This window comes from Rhinopithecus roxellana, chromosome 1 (genome assembly GCF_007565055.1).
Source record: "Rhinopithecus roxellana isolate Shanxi Qingling chromosome 1, ASM756505v1, whole genome shotgun sequence".
Taxonomy (NCBI): Eukaryota; Metazoa; Chordata; class Mammalia; order Primates; family Cercopithecidae; genus Rhinopithecus; species Rhinopithecus roxellana.
This window is the reverse complement of record NC_044549.1, coordinates 39,927,416-39,942,456: the sequence shown is the minus strand read 5'-3', so window position 1 is coordinate 39,942,456 and position 15,041 is coordinate 39,927,416. Positions and strand designations below refer to the sequence as shown.

At 37.0% G+C, this 15,041-nt stretch overlaps 1 protein-coding gene across 5 annotated transcripts in view; it reads left to right on the top strand.

Annotated features, from left to right (window-relative positions):
- The window catches only part of IGSF11 (immunoglobulin superfamily member 11), a 220,803-nt gene that overhangs the window by 165,792 nt on the left and 39,970 nt on the right, over window positions 1-15,041 (top strand). For 2 of the 5 annotated variants that reach the window (XM_030941461.1, XM_030941454.1), the window contains exon 2: window positions 12,261-12,349. The exons of the other annotated variants lie outside the window; for them this stretch is intronic. The gene's annotated coding sequence lies outside the window, so the exon portion shown is untranslated. The remainder of the gene's footprint in view (window positions 1-12,260; window positions 12,350-15,041) is intronic. 5 annotated transcript variants of the gene reach the window in all.

Sequence of the window (15,041 nt, the reverse complement as noted above, 5' to 3'; positions counted from 1 at the left end):
CCTTAGGCCAAGAATTGTAGGATCGTTTTTTAAAAATTCCTTTTCTCCTATGTTTTTAGAGTTTATTTTTCTGTGCAATTTCATTGTGTGGTTAATTCATTTATTTTGAGACTTTTCTTTTTGATAATGTGAACATTTTAAACAAATTTTCCTTTGCCACTGTAAAAACTAGCTTTTTTGAGGTATAATTTTTATACAGGAAAATTGCCCCTTTGTGTGTTATACAGTGCCCTGAGTTTTAAGAAAATGAGTATGGTGGGGATGTATGAAAGAAGCCTGTGAACTTGCAGAAGCCTAGTTTTGGAGCAGAGCAGGCTCTATGCTGGGACTTTGTGAGCGGAGTCCACAGTCTATGACCACAGTGCAGGTGCCAGCAAGTTTCTTCAGAAAAGCCTACGACCAGCCACATCTCAGCAGGAACTGGCCCCAGGAAGAGGGTCACTTTGTAGCTGACAACAGCAATGATGCGTAGGGACATCAGCTGGACCAAAGCCCTCCCCCTCACCAGAAGGCTCTTGTGAGCCTCTTTACAGATTGTCTTTTAATCTTCCTGGGTGGAAGTGCAGCTCTAAGAGACTGTCTTGAAGTCCCTGCGTCATCCAAAGGGGATCATTTAAACCAGCTGTTTTGGCAGGTCAGATTTCAAATAAATGAATGTTTAAACCAAAGGATTGTCTAAGCTGGAAAAGCTTGAAATATTGCTGATTAGCAAGTCTGTTTTCCTATTAGCCACTAGGATGGGGTTCCTAAGGGTGATTAAATCAACTGTATAAATGAAAGAGGCTGCATTTTCTTTACACAGTTGAATGTTTCAAAAGTAAATTTGTAATATGTCACCACAAAAATTAACCCCTGCCAAAAAATAGATTTGTAGCCTTACTATGTGATTATAAAAGTAATATAATAAATGCGTGATTAAAGATTAGGTGTATATATACACCAACAGTCTTCATCTCTGAGTAGTGATATTATAAGTTATTTTTATTTATTTATTTTTTTCCCCTTAAATTGTCTGAAATAAATTGCATGTGTTGTAGCTAGGAGAAACAAATACTATTAAAGAATAATCAGCTGGCAAAAGAGTAATTTTTATTAGATATATTTACATTATTAATACCTGTATAGGATACATGTTATACGTATGTATGTGATAAAATACATTTTACAGAATTTTATATCCTGCATTTTTATTATCTAATATTATAACATGATCAGTTTTCCTTTTCCCTAAGTAGTTTTCAAAAGCAGTTAGAAAAGTAGCCGTGTAATAGTTTTTTGATGAACAGTTTCTCTGTTGCTGGACATCTAGGTTATTTTTAAAATTTTACCATCTTAAATAATGCTGTACTACACACATTTCTTTGTAAATCTTGGCATATTTGATTATTTTCTTGGTATATATTCCTTGAAGTGGAATTACTGGGCTAGATAATAGGACCATTTTCAAAGTTCTAGATATTAAACAGTTTTAATTTCAGTGGTCGTTTGAGAGCCTTAATTTTAAGGACTGAGCCACATTATTACCTGGGTGTATAACCTTTTTGTTCGACAGATTTGTTACTTCTTTCTTTTTTTTTTTTGAGATGGAGTCTTGCTCTGTCACCCAGGCAGGAGTGCAGTGGTGTGATCTCGGCTCACTGCAAGCTCTGTCTCCCGGGTTCACATCATTCTCCTGCCTCAGCCTCCCAAGTAGCTGGGGCTACAGGCACTCACCACCATGCCTGGCTAATTTTTTGTATTTTTTAGTAGAGGAGGGGTTTCACTGTGTTAGCCAGGATGGTCTCGATCTCCTGACCTTGTGATACGCCCACCTTAGCCTCCCAAAGCGCTGGGATTACAGGCGTGGACCACTGCGCCCATCCCACACTTGTTATTTCTTACTAACAACAGCAGCAGCAGTAATTAAACACACATGTGTACACGTACACAGCTATTCTCTCTAATCAAGACTTCCTCAGGCCATGCTCCCCTAAAAGTTTAGGATACCTATTGTCTGTTTTCTTTGGGGAAAGCCACTTACTATTCATAGTAGTTGCTCTCCTTTTGTGAATTCAACAGTCACAACTGGCTAAGAATGGCTTTGGTAGTCCTTTGGTGGGGTCACGTTATCCATGAATATTATTACTTACCTATTATTCCATCATGAATAACCCTTGACATATCTCTCTGTAACGCATTTATTGCAGTTTCCTTAGTCTAGAGTATGGTACCACTTCCTTGCTGTTTAATTATTCTCCCTGTTTTTCCATCTCTCACTACTCAAACTGTCCACAATCTTTCCCTTCTGAGCCAAGCCATGTCTATCTCTTCCTTTTCTGACATCCAGTAGCATATGTAATCTCAATCAGAAATCTTACTTAGAGGCTTGTATCTTCTCTAAGCAGAGAGTTGTGGCCCACAATTCATGGCAGGGAGCATCATAATGGACTCTCTGTCTAAAGAAAACTCTCCTACACACATTGCAGAATGGGTTTTCTATTTGTACTCCTTAACTAATCCGTACAGCACCTACCTCTAAAGTGCAGCTTTAACATCTAATATGATGTGTCCAATTTTATGAGCAAAACAGCCTTCTCTGCCCTACACGTGTTTTGTAGGTGTTTCTCCAGTCCATAGAATTCAGGAAAAGTAGAATTTCTGCCAGAAGGAAATAGGGGGAGTCTGCACTTGGAATTTATGAAATGAAATGATGACTTCTATTAATGTTGAGAATCTCATTTGCTGCTTTTGTGTTCTCCACAATTCCTAACTCAATGCTAAGGGCAAAACTCGCCCTTAATAAATAAATATTCTCTATTTGTCTACACTTCTGTTTCATCATATTATTATAATAATGCCTTTGGTGATAATTAAGTGTTGAATAATATCTATTATAAAACACTCTTATTAATCCTTAATGTCACAGACTGACCTTGTCATTATATCAGTTTTTACTCACTGCAAGTAAATCTATCTTTCTTCATTTTTGAATTCATTCCAGTGGCGGAAACAAACATAACTATAAAATGTTTATATTTCTTGAAGTTATAGTGAATGTGCATACATCCTTTGTAATAATTTTTTTTATCTTGCTGCTTATAACATTTTCTTGTTTTTTTTTTTTTTTTCCACTGACTAGGGAAAGTTGGAGACTAATGAAATGCATGGCTATAAGATTCCTGGTCATAGTCCTCATATAAGCATCTCTGAATACAATGTGATAAGGAAAGGGAAAAATTAACAAATTTAGTTACAAAATATGTCTGTGTTCCCCCTCCTTTTCACTTTAAAGCATAAATGATGGTCAGAGTAATGGTAATAACAATAGTTTCTGGATTCCAGTTTATTGCCAACATTTGTCAACTTTCTTTTTTTTTAATTTTTATTTTTATTATACTTTAAGTTCTAGGGTGCATGTGCATAACGTGCAGGTTTGTTACATATGTATACTTGTGCCATGTTGGTGTGCTGCACCCATCAACTCGTTAGCACCCATCAACTGGTCATTTACATCAGGTATAACTCCCAATGCAATCCCTCCCCCCTCCCCCCACCCCATGATAGGCCCTGGTGTGTGACTTTCATGTAATTCTTTTTTATGGAAGGACAGTCATGGTGTTCATCATTGGCAAAGCTAATTGTGAAATTTATTTAACCTTTCTTTTAGTTGACTTTGAATTTTTTCCTACCTCCTCTGAAATACTATACAGAAATTTGGGGCAGTATATGTAATTCTGAGAAATAGAAGAAAAGAAGGTGATTTTTAAGTGATTCTAGAATAAGCAGTGTTAAGTTTAAGACTTCTTTTCCTTCTGAACTTCGACTTTTATATTTTAACACCTTTGATTTTAGGAGGAGGGCTTTTCAGCTATTGTAAAACTAGCTTATTTTGCTAATGTCTTCCTAGTCAAATTGGAAATATGTAATAAGCTTAGCCCAGAGAAAGTAAGAAAGATAGAAGTTTGTGGGTTGATGTCCTTTTTGGAGGCAAAGAAAGGAATGCTAGTTACTTTACCCTTGGTCAAGTTGGTAACAAAACCACGTGTTCCTATGTTTAGCCTATAGACAGAGCACTTTCTGCTTAAGACTGCTGGCAATTGACTGCTCTTTCAAAGTAGGAATTACTTTCTACTTTACCTCAAAACAGAGGTAAAGTGGGGACTAGTAATTGCATTGAAAAAATTATGTTTAAAATATGTTGCTTGTGAAATAAATGATGATTGGAGAAAATAAGCTAGGCTACAAGGAATGGAGAGTGTGATGGTTAAGAGCATACATGCGGGACTGGACTTCTTATATTCAAAATTTGATTCTGATAAGAGAATACTATTAACAACTCTGTGTCGATAAATTTGTTAACTTAGGTGAAATGGACCAATTCTTTAAAAGACACAATTTGCCAGAACTCATACGAGACGAAATAATTTAAACAAGCCTATGTCTGTTAAAGAAATTGAATTAATAATTAACTTTGGTTACTTTTATGTGTAAACTTGAGTGGGCTGTGGGTACCTAGATTAAACATTTTTTTCTGAGTGTGTCTATGGGGTCTTTCTAGCTGAGATTAGCATTTGAGTAGTTGGACTAGGTAAAGTAGATTGCCCTCCCCAGTGTGAGTAGATATCGTCTAGTCAGTTGAGAGCCTGAATAGAACAAAAAATGAAAGAAGGAGGAATTCACCCTTTTTTCCTGCCTTACTGTCTGAGTTGACAGGTCTCATCTCATCTTCTGCCCTTGGACAGGGATTTGCATAATGAGGTCCACTGGTTCTTAGATCCTCAGACTTGGACTGATTATACCCAAGCTTTCCTGGGACTCCTGCTTGTAGATGGAAAATCATGGGACTTCTCAGCCTCTCTAATCTAGTGAGCCAATTCCTCATAATAACCCCCCTCTCCCCCACACAACACACTCACAGAGACATACCTTGTTTGATTGTGCTCCAGTGTATTATGCTTCACAGATATTACATTTTTCACACATTGAAGGTTTAAGGCAGCCCTGCATCTAGCAGGTCTGTCAGTACTGTTTTCCCAACAACACATGCTCACTTTGTGTTTCTTTGTCACATTTTGGTAATTTTCACAATATCTCAAACTTTTTCATTATTACACTATCATGATTTGTGATCAGTGATCTCTTTTTTCTTAACTCTGAAGCTTTGCAGTGATGAACAATCCTTGATATTACTGTTGTAATTGTTTCGGGATGCCACAAACTAGCCATACAAGATGGCAAACTTAGTAAATGCTGTGTGTTCCAACTACTCCACTGATCAGCTGTTTGCCTGTCTTTCTCTCCTCTGTTCTCCCTGTTCCCTGAGACAAAACAATATGGAAATTAGGCCAGTTGCTAACCCTATAATAACCTTGAAGTATTCAAGTGAAAAGGAAGCGCTACACGTCTCTTGCTTTAAATCAAAAGCTAGACATGATTAAGCTTAGTGAGGAAGGCATGTTGAAAGCCTAGACAGGCCAAAAGCTAAGCCTCTTGGTATTAAACACCCAAGTTGTGAATGAAAAGGAAAAGTTTTTGAAGGAAATCAAAAGTGATACTCCAGTGAACACACAACTTAGAGTGAAACAGCCTTATGGCTGATATGGAGAAAGTTTTGCTGGTCTGGATAAAAGACAAAACTAGCCACAACATTAAACCAAAACCTAATCTAGAACAATGCCCTATCTTTTCTCAATTATATGAAGACTGAGAAGGGTGAGGAAGGCACAGAAAAAGGTTTGAAGCTAGCAGAGGTTGGTTCATGAGGTTTCGGGAAGGAAGTAGTCTTCATAACATGAAAGTACCAGGTAAAGCAGCAAGTGCTGATTTAGAAGCTGCAGCAGGTTATGCAGAAGATCTAGCTAAGATCATTGAAGAAGATGCCTACACTAAACAACAGATTTTCAGTGGAGATGAGAAACAGCCTTCTGTTGGAAGAAAATGCCATCTAGAACTTTCATAGCTAGAGAAGTCAGTGACTGGATCCAAAGGTTCAAAGGACAGGCTGACTCTCTTGTTAGGAGCTAATACAACTGGTGACTTTAAGTGGAAACCAGCACCCATTTACCATCCTGAAAATCCTTGAGCCCTTAAGAATTACACTAAATCTCCTCTACCTGTGCTCTGTAAATGGCATAACAAAGCGTGGGTGATAGCACATCTGTTTATAGCAGGGTTTACAGAAAATTTAAAGCCACCTGTTGTTTTCATGACAGCTAGTGAAACTGTATCCCCATCTCTCACCTTATAGAAAAATCACCTCAAGATGGATCAAAGACTTTAAGACCTGAAACCATAAAAATTATAGAAGATAACCCTCACAGCTTAGCTCCTACTTATGAGTGAGAACACATATTTGGTTTTCCATTCCTGAGTTACTTCACTTAGAATAATGGTCTCCAGTTCCATCTGGGTTGCTGTGAATGCCATTATTTCATTCCTTTATATGGCTAAGTAGTATTCCATGGTGTGTGTGTGTGTGTGTGTGTGTGTGTGTGTATATATATAATATATATACACCATAATTTCTTTATCCACTCGTTGATTGATGGGCATTTGGGCTGGTTCCATATTTTTGCAATTGCAAATTGTGCTGCTATAAACATGCATGTGAAAGTATCTTTTTCATATAATGACTTTGGGTAGATACCCAGTAGTGGGATTGCTGAATCAAATGGTAGTTCTACTTTTATTAATAGTTCTTTAGGGAATCTCCACACTGTTTTCCATAGTGGTTGTACTAGTTTACATTCCCACCAGCAGTGTAAAATTGTTCCCTTTCTACCTCATCCATGCCAATATCTATTATTTTTTTTTATTATGGCCATTCTTGCAGGAGTAAGGTGGTATCACATTGTGGTTTTGAAGTGATTTCACCATTTGATAGCATTTACCCATATTTATTCATTCTGTGATCTATCAATCAAGGAATAACTTCAACTGTCAAGTCTTCTTGTTTAAGAAATATATTTCATAAGTATTGAAGGAAATTAAAAATGCTACTCCAGTGAACACACAGCTTACCCTTTTCATTCACAATTTGGCTGTTTGATGCATTTTATCACTGCCATGGATAGTGATTCCTCTAATGGATCTGGGCAAAGTCCATTGAACACCTTTTGGAAAGGTTTTACAATTCCAGATGCCATTATGAACGTTTGTGTCATGGGAGGAAGTAAAAATATTAACAGGAATTTGTGAGAAGTTGATTCCAACCCTGGTGCATGACTTTGAGAGGTTCAAGACTTCAGAAGAGGAAGTCACTGCAGATGTGTCGGAAATAGCAAAATAGCTAGAATTAGAAATTCATATGGACCCTCCCCAAAAGGCCTTCATAGCCAAACAAGACTAAGTAAAAAGAACAAATCTGGAAGCTTCACATTACGTGACTTCAAGCTACACTATAAGGCCATAGTCACCAAAACAGCTTGGTTCTGGCATAAAAATAGGCACATGGACCAATGGAACAGAATAGAGAACCCAGAAATAAAGCCAAATACAGCCAGCTGATCGTCGATAAAGCAAACAAAAAGGTAAAGTGGGGAAAGGACACCTTATTCAACAAAGGTGCTGGGATAATTGGCAAGGTACATGCAATAGAAGAATGAAATGGAGTCATCTCTCACCTTATACAAAAATCAACTCAAGATGTATCAAGGACTTAAATCTGAGACCTGGAACCATAAAAGTTGTAGAAGATAACATTGGAATAACCTTTCTAGACATTGGCTTAGGGAAGGACCTCATGACCAAGAACCCAAAAGCAACTGAAACAAAAACAAAGATAAATAGATGGGACTTAATTAAACTAAAAAGCTTATGCACAGCAAAAGAAGCAATCGGCAGAGTAAACTGATAACCCACAGAGTGGGAAAAAATCTTCACACTCTATACATCTGACAAAGGACTAATATCCAGAATCTACAAGGAACTCAAACAAATTAGCAAGAAAAAAACTATCCAACCAAAAAGTGGGCTAAGGACATGAGACAGTTCTCAAAAGAAGACATACAAGTGGGCGATACACATATGAAAAAATGCTCAACGTCACTAACGATCAGGAAAATACAAATCAATACCACAATGCGATATCACCTTACTTCTGCAAGAATGGCCATAATAAAAAAAATAAAAAAATACTAGATGTTGGCATGGATGAGGTAGAAAGGGAACAATTTAACACCACTGGTGGGAACGTAAACTAGTACAACTACTGTGAAAAACAGTGTGGAGATTCCTTAAATAAATGTTAATAAAAGTAGAACTACCATTTGATCCAGCAATACCACTACTGGGTATCTACCCAGAGGAAAAGAAGTCATTATACGAAAAAGATACTTTCAAATGTGTGTTCATAGCGGCACCATTTGCAATTGCAAAAATAAGGAACTAGCCCAAATGCCCATCAATCAACAAGTGGATAAAGAAATTGTGGTATATATTCATGTATACCATGAAATAATAGCCATAAAAAGGGTTGAAATAATGGCATTTGCAGCAACCTGGATGGAATTGGAGACCATTATTCTGAGTGAAGTAACTCAGGAATGGAAAACCAAACATCCTGTGTTCTCACTCGCAGGCGGGAGCTAAGCTGTGACGGTTCAAAGGCATAAGAATAATACAAGGGACTTTGGGAACACGGGGAAAGATTGGAAGGGGGGGTGTGGGATAAAAGACTACATATTGGTTACAGTGTATACTGCTCAGGTGATGGGTGCACCAAAATCTCACAAATCACCACTAAAGAGCTTATCCATGTAACCAAACGCCACCTGTTCCCCAAAAACCTGTGGAAATAAAAAAATAAAAATTAAAAAATAATTTTAAGATCTTAGGAGAAATAACAACATTAAAAACGGGAGTTTCCCAAATAAAGTGATTTCACCATTTGATCAGTGCATTCAAAACTTATTAATATAATTTCTTTAAGTGCTTGTATTTTATGGGTCATATTTCAGTTTTAAGATCCAATTTTTACTTCTCATTTTTGCATATCTACAAGTTTTCTGAAAAAATCATAGGAAATTCCAGTAATATTTATACCCTAGTTTGACAAATGCTCAATCATCTTTATTATATTAAAAGCTTATTCTGTCTTTAAAAAAATGGAGCCTGAAGATGTGATTGAATTGTTGCAATCTCATGATAAAACTTTAACAAACGAGACGTTGCTTCTTATGGATGAGCAAAGAAAATGGTTTCTTGAGATGGAATCTACTCCTGGTGAAGATGTGAACAATGTTGAATGACAACAGAGGATTTAGAATGTCATATAAACTTAGATGATAATAGCAGGATTTGAGAGGATTGACTCCAATTTTGAAAGAATTTCTGCTGTAGGTAAATGCTATCAAACAGCATTGCCTGCTACAGAGAAATCTTTAATGAAAGGAGTGTCAAAGTAGCAAACTTCATTGTTGCCTTATTACCACAGCCAGGCAAGCTGTCGGTAACCATTAACCTGATCATTCAGCAGCGGTCTATTAGCAAAAAGATGATGACTCACTGAAGGCTCAGATGATCGTTAGCATTTTTAGCCATGAAGTATTTTTTACTTTAAGATATGTGCTTTTTTATATAATGCTACTGCATACTTAATAGACTACAGTATAGTGTAAATACAACTTATATGCACTGGGAAATCAAAAAATGTGTGTGACTTGCTTTATTGAGATTTTTACTTTATTTTAGTGGCCTGGAACCAAATCTCTAATATCTCTGAGGTATGTCTGTATGTATACATACAGTATGCCTGTATGTGTATAGCCAACCCTCCATATTTGTGGGTTATGCATCCATGGATTCAACCAAACACAGATTGAAAGTATTTTGGGAAAAAAATTTTAAAAAACCAACAATAAAACATACAAATAGAAACACAATACTATATTTACATAGCATTTACATTATGTTAGGTATTGTATGTAATCTAGAGACGATTTAAAGTATTTGAGAGAATATTTGTAGGTTACATGCAAATACTGTACCATGTTATATAAGAGACTTGAGCATTTGCGGATTTTGGTGTCTGGGGGGTGTCCTGGAACCAATCTCAATGGATACTGATGGGTTGAACTAATACAGGCGAAGAACTTAGAATGGTTCCTAACCCATAGTTAATAACCAATAAAGGGATGGATATTATTGGTCTACTATTATTTTTAAAAGAAATATCACTTGAAGCTTTCTTGAAGTGATGTTTTGTGGAAAAGAATCTGAAAAATAATACTACCACATTTTGTAGGATAGAAAAATCAAATGCTTATGTGTGTGTGTAGTTGTATCTGTGTGATGGAGAATTAGAAAATGTTAAGATACAGTGGCCAACTGGGGAGTAGCCTGTCTATAAGTTTCAATTTAGATTAAAAGCCAAAATACTCTGATCACCAAACCATACTCGTTTGTCAGCCAGCTTTGATCTATGAATCACCAGTTGCAATCCCTGATGTAAGGTATACATGCATGAAACATAGTTTAGTTCTATAAAAAGACTGAGTATTTAAAGCTGTGCTATCTATCATGCTAGCCATTAACCACATATGGACGTCTAAATTAAAATTCAGTTCCGCAGTCACATTAGGTACAATTCACATGCTGAATAGATACATGTGGCTACTACTATGTTGAGTGGTGCAGATACAGGACAATTTCATCATTACAGAAAGTTCTATTGGATAGAGCTGACCTAATGGCTTATAAACATATTCATTTATTACTGTCTACCAAGTTACCTGTTCCTTGATGAGAAATCACGAAGCGAGAGCCAGTAGACCGGTTATGCTCAGTACTGTAAGATTGGTCTTATACTACTTAGCTATTAATCTGCTCCCCAGCAGCAGCTTACAAGTTTGTTTTGAGGTTCCCCCAACCCTGCAAAGCTCTTGGTTTGGTGACTATAGGCCTCTGGCATTAGTTGATTCTCCAGGTTGAGGAGAAAATTTGATAGGGGAACAAAGTAGTTTATTTTCCCCCATGAACTTCAACGGATACATTATTAATGCCTTTCCAGGCAAGAAGGGGAAAATTGATTTGGGGTGTATATATGCTTGCATGGGAGTATTTTTTTTTTACCCACTAGGATAAATACGTCAGTGAGAAACCTTAACCTTGAATATTCTCTATAAAATATATAAAAGGCATATTACCTTAGGAATTTTTTACTGTGTCATCATACTGTTGTATCTCATCGTGGCAATCAACATTTGCTATCACTAGGATAATGCTTTATTGTTTATAATAGGAAATAGCACAGTTTTAACCTTAATGGTGATTTGAAGAATTTTTACTGTGTTAGAACTTAACTGGAGAGAGCTTGATCTGGTGAGGAGTTGATATAACAGATCAGATCCCTTAGAGCTATTCAGGTTAGTGGATAGGATTGTGTCTCTTTTGCCATTCATGATGGAGCCCACGTGTTACTCCTTAAGCAGAGAAAGTATAGAGGGAACGTGTATGTGCTGTGGTTTCTTTAGAAAGAGTGATAGCATCAAGTGTTATATGTTTCATGGGAAGTATAAATTTATGCTTCCATTCCTGACTCAATAAATATTAGGGATAATTCTTTGTATTTCCCTTTTTTATTGAGGGTTTGCATTGGTAATTATTCCTTCCCCTCTCTAGCATAACCTAATTTGTTCTAGGCCTTGGACTTGAGGACTAAGGCCAATTTTCATTGGTAAATTAATTTCAAATATTACCCTCACATTAGAGTAAATGTATCACTTCTCCCCAAGGGAAGATATGCAGAGGCTTTTTGACCTACCTGGAACAGCTGTTTGCTTAATCCTTTCTCCTGGGGCTGTGTGTTACAGTAGAAAGAAAATGAACATCATGAGACTTGAATTTTAGTCTTGGCTTTGATAAATGTTTTGGATTACTTTATGTAAGCTACTTTATTACTCCGAGTCGTTCCTTATTTTGTGTGTAAAATGAAGGTAACAGCCGCAATGCCCACCTAATTTGCAAGAATGTTGAGAATAATACACGCAAAATTGAAACTGCTTAGAGCCCTCAGAGGAAAGATAACAGATCTCAGGTTCAGGTTTCATCACATTTCAGCTATGCATGCTTCATTGTTAAAGCCTCTTAGATGTTAACAATTATGGAGTCTGTTTAGATTTCAGGAGAATCTTATTATTGAAGTGGTGTTTGTGTGGTTTTTGTGTCTGTGTATGTTCATGTGTTGTATTTCTTTTCAATGATGTCAGTGGTCAGACTACCCGTAGGGTTTTTTAAGCTTCTGGGCAACTCTGAGGCAGAGTATAACTTTTTTTTTTCCTCAGGTGGCTAAAACAATCCTAGTGAGACAGTGCATGAGTAATAGTAACAGAGGAGTTAAGCAGTTGTGACTTTCTGCTCCAATAGTAGAATGGTAAAAATCTTCGTTCTCTTTTTTGGTTTCTTGGGACAGATGGTCTTGGTGGCTGTTGACATTTTCTGTGGACTCTCTGGTGCCTCTTGTGCCCTTTGTCCCCTGTGCTACCCTGGTTGAGCTGGGGGCCAAAGAGTATCCATTTTCCTATCAGTTATTTTATGAAGTTTATCAGGATGTCTTTGCCTTCGTTATCATTTTATTTAAAAAATTGTGCCTTTAAATGTAATGTTTGCTTTCTTTTTTTTTTTTTTTTTGAGATGGAGTCTCGCTCTGTCACCCAGGCTGGAGTGCAGTGGCGCCATCTTGGCTTACTGCAAGCTCCACCTCCCGGGTTCATGCAGTTCTCCTGCCTCAGCCTCCTGAGTAGCTGGGACTACAGGCGCCCGCCACCATGCCCAGCTATTTTATTTTTGGTAGAAATGTGGTTTCACTATGTTAACCAGGATGGTCTCGATCTCCTGACCTCGTGATCCGCCTGCCTCAGCCTCCCAAAGTGTTGGGATTACAGACGTAAGCCGCCGCACCTGGCCTAATGTTTGCTTTTTAAGGTTCTTACAGTTTTCTCGTGAGGAACTAGGGATAAATTCCCAGCATTTGAGTCAGAGAACAGGATAACAAATGGCTGTATTTACTATGACATCCAACAATGATCCTCCTCGTTGACTATTACCACCCTGTTTACTAGACCCAAAGTTTAACATGTAGACCTTTTCCCTGCTTAACTTGAGTTTCTGGTCAAGTCAAGGATTCTGTCACGTGCCATTTTGTGGGAACTTCATTTCTTGTGTGTTGGGACTTAGCATGCTGCTTTAATATCCACTTCTTTCTGAAGTCTCAAGTTTTCATGTAGACACAAGGCCCTGAGACCTGCCGTGTCCCAGCAGATTTCCTGCAGAGAAGTACTTTTCTGCCTTTTCCTCCCATGACTCTTGAATTCTTGTAGTAATTTCTGAGAGTAACAGTGACAATATCTTATTTTCAGTAGAAAATACATTTATTATCTGATATGTCCAAGAATCTGTGTTGCAAGAAGGACACAGTGTGTTTCAGCTGTTCGGTAACTTTCCTTACATTGTACATTTTGCCATTTGCAAAGCACTTTCACAGCATGTTTCTATGTATATATTTAACATGTGTGTGTATATACACATACACGTGGTAGAATTGCTGGTTCATAGAATTTGCGTATGTCTAGAAAATTGCCAAACCATTTTTTAAAAAGTGATTGTTCTACATCTGTGCATGTGCTTATAACCTAAATGCCAGTCAACAATAGAATGGATGATTAACTTATGGTGTATTCCTGAATCCAAGTATACTACATAGTAATAGAAATAAATGAACTGTAGCTGTATTTAACAATTTGTATAAATCTTACCAACAAAAGTTGGAGCAGAAGAAGCCAAACACACACAAAATAGACAGTATGATTCTGTTTATATCAGGTTAACAATAGGCAAAACTAAAAGTATGATGTTAAAAGTCAAGATAGAAGTTACCCTGAATGGGGGAGGGTAGTGACTAAAAAGGGGCACAAAGAGGGCTTGTTTAGGAATCTGGTAATGTTCTATTTCTGGTTTTATACCATGTGCTGGTTACAAAGGTGTGTTCTTTATCAGAAACCATTGAGAGGTATACTTGAGGAGTGTGTTTTTTCTTTATGTCCGCATACTTCAAAACGCTCACATGAAAATGTGAATTTATAGCTAACTTTATCTTATTTGTAACAGTATTGGATGTATTTACTGTTGTAAATAAATTCTTATTTATCCATCAATTTAAGGAACATTTATTTCATTTCACTTCTTCATTATGACAAAATCGTTTCTTGTTATTTGTCAGTCTTACTCTCATAATCCACATCTCAACAATCACTTTCTTCATGAAACTTTATAATTACTGTTCTTTTGTTGATATCTAACCTGCATAACTGATTTCATCCCTAAATCCTCAGATTGTACATGTATATGTTTGTTGGATGTTTCTATGTTTGTTAATTAGTTGCAAGCCATTTTGCAACTAGTAATATCTTTGTCACAAAACCACAGACAAACTTGAAGAGTAATGAATTTTCTGAAGAATTAAATTGAAATGTTGTGAGGCTTCCTCTCTAGTTCTTAGGGGGTTCAGTATATCAGAGGGTGTGCACTGTGCGAAGGAAAGTTGTAGTTGGTGTCTAGGACTGCTGCTGCTTCCGGTCTCAACTGGAATTTGTTTTAGGAGGAGAGAAAAGAGAGTAACTTTAAAAATTATTTGGAAGGAAATTACTAATATTGTTTAAATAGTTGTAGTACCTTAAATTCTTAACAATTTTCTCAACCCTTTAACTCAGAAGTTGATGGAAGCAACTCCTGACCTCGTGATCTGGCCACCTCAGCCTCCCAAAGTGCTGGGATTACAGGCGTGAGCCACTGCGCCCGGCCGTGTGCATTTGTTAAACAGTTAAAAACGTTAAGCCAAAATAAAGAAACAGTGATAGCAGACTAGGGAGCATTGTGCCCAAAGAGTGACTATACTCTTATTGTTTTACCTGTCATAAAAATGCCTGTTAGTGGTGACCCTTTCTAGATTTCCTGGTTTTAAACTCAGGAGAATGACTAATAGGGGTAAGAAGTGCTTTTCACCAGCAGTATGACATAACATTGGACACAAAGTCATAATCCTGTAACATGACTAGTATGTCAGTCTT